Below are 5,465 nucleotides of genomic sequence, written 5' to 3' on the forward strand. Positions count from 1 at the left end.
GGATCAGTCACCTTTGGAGGTTTGTACAGAATATAGATTTTCCCTCCCATTTCAGGGTTCTCTATGGGAACAGACTGCTGAGATTTACCTGCAAGCATATTCATATTTACATTATTCATGTGACAGTCCTCCATCTTCCCCTTCATTGACTGAAGATACTTTCCCTGAGGCAACCTTCCAGATAGTTGTTTGCACTGCATTTTTAATCTCATTGAGAGCATTCTCCACAGTATCACCTAGGACATCAGCTAGATTTGCAGATGGTCTTCACATATGGTAGAGAGAAAAATAAACAGGGAAATTACTGAAGTGGAAAATTAAAATGACTGTTCTTTATTATTCTTTTATGTGACCATTATGTTCTTTTGTTGAGCTTCAAAAAGCCAATATAGTTTTTTCCTCTGAAGTATAGGTGGCCTCCATATTTGCATCAGTGAACAATAAACTAGGCTACATATTGTGCAGTCAGAAAATGTTCGGGTTGTTTTCATTCTGAGAGATGGAAAGCATAAAACAATGCCATTAGACCATGAGGGTTCACTAAACATGCTGGGTGCATTTTTTTTTTTTTTTTTACTTTGTTGAGACGAAAAAACATTTCATGTGAAGAGATTAATGCATACAAGCTAGACCATTAGAGCCACTTTCTTAATGTTATATATTCTGCCATTATAACCAAACATGTACAAAGCTAGTAAGGTAAATGAAATGGGGCTCTGTTATTCCCAGCTAATTTGTCATGCTAATAAAATTAATTGTAGCTCTACTAAGACATTATAGCTACACTACAACTCAGTAAATGATATCCACAAGTTAAATATAACATATTTGATATCAAATGTTATGACAGTTGGCCAACCTGACTGTTCAGAGAACAAAATCTCACAGGTAACATCCAGATTGGTTTTGCAAGGCTTACCTTTGAGCTGTAGTCCCTGATGAGGTTCCATTGGAGGTGGATGTGGTGGAAAAGCATCCTGATCCAGACTCAGACTTCCTCAAATTTGTTTGTGAGAACAGCAGCTCCCATTCCAAAGGTGTCGATTAGAGCTGGCAGGTATCTCCTCACAAGAGGAACTGAGACAGATGTCACAATCTCCAGCTTGGTGAGCTTTTAAAACAATACAAACATGGAGAAATACCTCTTATATTGGATGAAAACAGTGACTCGGTGTATATTATTATATGTCAAAGGGCTATTTTAACATTATTTAAAATTACTACATGTCAAGATGCTTAACCTTTTTGGCATGTCCTTGGTCAGAGCCTTCCATTTCCTTAAAAACATTTAATTCTTAGTCAAATAAATAATTGTGTGATTTGCCATCATTTAAATGTAACAAACACCAAAAATCAACATCACTTACTTGGACAGTGTCCATGATGTCTTTTAGGCAGGTTAGCTTCTGATTATCCAATAACTCTTGGAAGGATGTTTCAGACATGCCCTTTGTTCCCTCCATAGTTAACCCCTTACCTGCCACCTGTAGGAACCCAAACCTATTCACACTGGCTTTAGTGATTTACTTTAATCAATGATAAAACAATCATGTCAGCGAAGAGAAAGGTTTAGAGTTGGTCAGTAAATTAACCCGTTTTGTAATTTAGTTAAGAACCAGAGACGGTTCATTATGAGTCAGAGATTTGGTGTTTTATAGTTTGAAATAACCGGCGTATGCCCACGATGCCTCTTCTAGACTACAACACGAGCATGGGGGAGGGGGGATATCAGTGCAGCACCCAGAATTCACAATAAAGTAGCCCTAAAAGAACAGGCTTAGGCTAATATTTTATGATTACCTGTACAATAGTCAATAAGTTACATTTGTAAAAAACAGAAAAGTAATATAACACTGATGAAAAGTAAGACAGCTTGCTGGGACGTTTTTGGGGAAGGACTTATCTAACTAAAAGGTACACACTAGTATTAATAGACTTGCATTAGTAAGTTAATAAATAAATACATAAAAATAAAATTGGCACAATTGAGGTTTTACAGTGGATGCTCTACATCTCCCATGCCTAAACCAAGTTCATCCAATAAAAAACGTTAACAAACAAACCTGCAGAGACTAAGTATTAATATAAAACAAACTTGTGTAATGTGTTGTAATTGTAACGCGGGAGAAGTGGCGAGTGAACACACTCGCGAAGTGCCGACGTGCTGGATGTTATGTGAAACGGAACTAATGAGGGACGCCATAAAGAGCGAAACAAACAAAACTTACGACGAAGATACAGGTAGCGGAACGAGACAAGTAAAGCAGCATGGACAGCGAAGATAACTAAACAGAGAGCGCGGGGAGAAAACATGAACGTGGGACGAGGAACGGGAAGCGGGATTATACGGGAGTTAACTAAACATATGAGTGAGAACAACCGAGATCTAATCAGAGACAACAAACAACGACCAACAAACAAGCCGTAAAAGAGACAGGGGTTAAGTAGACACTAATCAAGGCTAAACGATAACCATCCGAAGTGAAAGGGGAGGAGACAGGGAATCATGGAGAAGGACGAAAACCTGGACGTGACTAGGTTGCCCGGGAAACGGGGAACTCTCCTGTCTGTGGACGTGACAGTAATGTTGTGAAAATGCAATGTTATGATGACATTCTGTCTTGCCAGCATTCAATGGCTACTTGCCAAATATACAAATAACACAAAATGAAAATTCTTACAACAAAATCACAGCCCAACCGTTTAAATCTATGGCTGCTCCATATCATATGACTTTGCAATGCATTAGTATTACAGGAAACATCGATTTTAAAGGATACTTTTTTAAAAAAAGTAAGTACACGCTGTTGAAAATTTTTACAGTGCTGTGTTTAAGGTTTTGTTTGCTGTCATTTAAACAATTAGCTATTTAAGGCATTTTAACACAAATGATTGCTCGGTGAATATATAGTAACCTAGTTGACGTCACATTATAAATCTTTATCTATAAAGCAAACGCGGTTATGTGTTATGGTTTTACAGAGCACGGGGGGTGGAGCTGTTTGCCACCTAGTGGCACCTAGTGACTGTCAGCGGCGAACCTTTACAATTTGTAGAATTTGAGAAAGTAACAGTTACAGAATATATGCTTAATGATAATCATGTTTGCCATATTGTGCTCTGCATCGTAGGACAAAAAGCTCAACTTAAGACAGCAAAGATAACAAATCAAAGACAACAAGTCACCCCTACCACGTGGACTCCGCCGTGAGCATAAAACAATACAACAAGTCTCTTAATTGACTACGATAAGCTATTTAGATAATATCGCCTATAATATACAGCACATAGCTACTTGCATAATGTGGTATTCGTTAAAACTGGCTTACATTCACAATAGGTTTTGCAGTAGGCTAAAGAGCCGTTTTTGTAAGTAAAACGGAATAGTAGACTACTGTTTCAGACTGGCTGTTACCTTACAGCAATTTCATTTCTAGTGTTGCGCGTTTGTTTACTCGAATTCAAACAACTATTTAGCCTCGTGACAGGACAGTCAGTTGGGCTAGCTAATTATTTACCACTGCCAACCTCTGTTATTACAAACTTAAACTTAGTAATAGTAGTGATAGTAATTAGTAATAGTAATGCATACATAGGTAAACCTATTGTAAAGCCTTGTCAAAATCCCACTATTTATTCAGCAGAGCCGAGTCTGAACTCACCACTGGAAGTCTGTTAATTGACAGAAGTCGATTTTCAATGGATTCCTTTGTCTATAACCTAAACCAGGTAGGCTTACACACTGAACAGATCTGCTCAATTGTAAGAGTTTGGATTAATAATTTAGCTACAGATGACAATATCCGTTGGCCGTTAGTTCTGCCATTAGGACGTCTCGCCTGTACAATAGAATTTTACGGATAACGGCAATGAAAGAATTCTACGATGTCAAAGTTCGCGCGACGCCGTACGTCATACCTTCATATTAAATCAAATCAAAACAAAGTTTCTGTTACGGTTGGTCAGCCAGAAAGCAGGAGGGACACGCCCACTCCTGCTAAGGCTCACACCTCGTACCCGCCCCGTCCCCGATTACTGATTGCCTTCACATGTTCCTTATTCACTCTGCCATATTTAAACCCACAGATCCCAGGAGACGAGGCTGTGCATTAGTCGTCCTTCTAGAATAAGGCAAACAGAGTCATCGTGTCTTTCTGAGGAAGAGTAAAGATCTCTACCATTTGTGTTTTGTTTAGAGCTTCTGTTATCACGACCACTATGGATAATAAAGAGCACCTCTTTGCAACCCCGCCTCTCACTTCCATTCAACCGCCGCCATCACAGTTTCTTTGTCACAGTCATACACAGTAGAACTGGCAGTGAAATGCCTTTGGTGACTTGTGCCCATAAACCGAGAGATACAGAAAAATATAGAGATCAGTAAGGTTAAACTGAAATGGATTCTAAAATAGATTTGTAAATTCATTTGTAAATTTGAAGAAAAATAAAGTCTAAGATATAAAACAGAATTTGCCTGAGGGATTTTTTTTTATGTGAATCTGGATGAATAAATATGTCCAGATAAATAAATTAATATAAAGAGAATGAATAAACATGAATATGATTATATACAATTGTACAATTATACAATTATCCAGCTCAGGGTGAAGGTGTGCAATATGGTGCAGTGCAACTAGCAACTATTAAAATGGAACATTTACATTTACATTTACAGATGTTTTGTTCAAGGAAAAGGCTGTAGCATAAGCAAATAAATTTACCTCATCTTAATCCCAGAACACACAGACAGACAAACATTTTATATCTAAATTGTAGATTCCACAGTTTTCGCTGCTTCTAAAGATCTTCTAACAGTCTCAGTAGGTGGGCTGCACAGAAACTGTAGGAGGCTACAAGAGCTTAACAAAATTACACAGACCAATTCAAGAAACGATTGTTTACAACCGCTATCTTAAATTTTTTACATGACATCAGCTCCTCAGTTTATTTTGTGAATTATTTATAGGTATTTTTTATATAAATGCCCAAATATTTAACTATAAATGTTTTGGTGTTTAAACAAGGTAGGAAAAATCATCAGAACACCGACAATGAGGGAAGGTAGAAACGGGCACCGACCCTCCCTAGTGTAATTAACTCAAGCTTGACTCATATGGAAGACTGAAATGGGAGTTTTGTAAAGAGAGGACAACAAACATATTTGTTATGAGAATAATGTTAATACTATTTAAATGATAGCAGCTGTGGAATGAAGGAAAGCAAGTTCAAAATAAAGCTCTTGACAGGAAATGAGCTTTCTTCTTTTTAGTACTTACTGTTATGTTTACTTACTGTTGTGTGCTGTTATGTTTGCATATGTAACAACATACTTAGTTCATCTGGAGTCTGGGTCCCCGTGTGGCCCTCCCTCTCTCTCTCCCTCCATCCGGAGTCTGGGTCCCCATGCGGCTCTCTCTCTCTCTCTTTCTCAGTTCAATTCAAATCAATTCAGTAAACTTTACTGA

At 37.9% G+C, this 5,465-nt stretch overlaps 2 long non-coding RNA genes across 3 annotated transcripts; one reads left to right on the top strand and one right to left on the bottom strand.

Moving 5' to 3' along the window:
- Window positions 1-341: 341 nt before the first annotated feature.
- On the bottom strand, window positions 342-3,893 carry LOC145657553 (uncharacterized). Its single transcript, XR_014123337.1, has 5 exons — window positions 3,663-3,893; window positions 1,368-1,484; window positions 1,242-1,277; window positions 920-1,111; window positions 342-492 (listed from the first exon to the last, which is right to left on the bottom strand). It is a non-coding gene; the product is annotated as an uncharacterized LOC145657553 (long non-coding RNA).
- LOC145657556 (uncharacterized) lies at window positions 1,493-4,350 on the top strand. 2 transcript variants are annotated; one of them, XR_014123349.1, is made up of 4 exons: window positions 1,493-2,793; window positions 3,132-3,207; window positions 3,642-3,729; window positions 4,087-4,350. It is a non-coding gene; the product is annotated as an uncharacterized LOC145657556 (long non-coding RNA). The 2 variants fall into 2 exon arrangements; XR_014123344.1 differs by having other exon boundaries at window positions 3,645-3,729.
- Window positions 4,351-5,465: the final 1,115 nt, after the last annotated feature.

This window comes from Electrophorus electricus, chromosome 1, assembly GCF_041902795.1.
Source record: "Electrophorus electricus isolate QZ-2024a chromosome 1, ASM4190279v1, whole genome shotgun sequence".
Lineage (NCBI taxonomy): Eukaryota > Metazoa > Chordata > Actinopteri > Gymnotiformes > Gymnotidae > Electrophorus > Electrophorus electricus.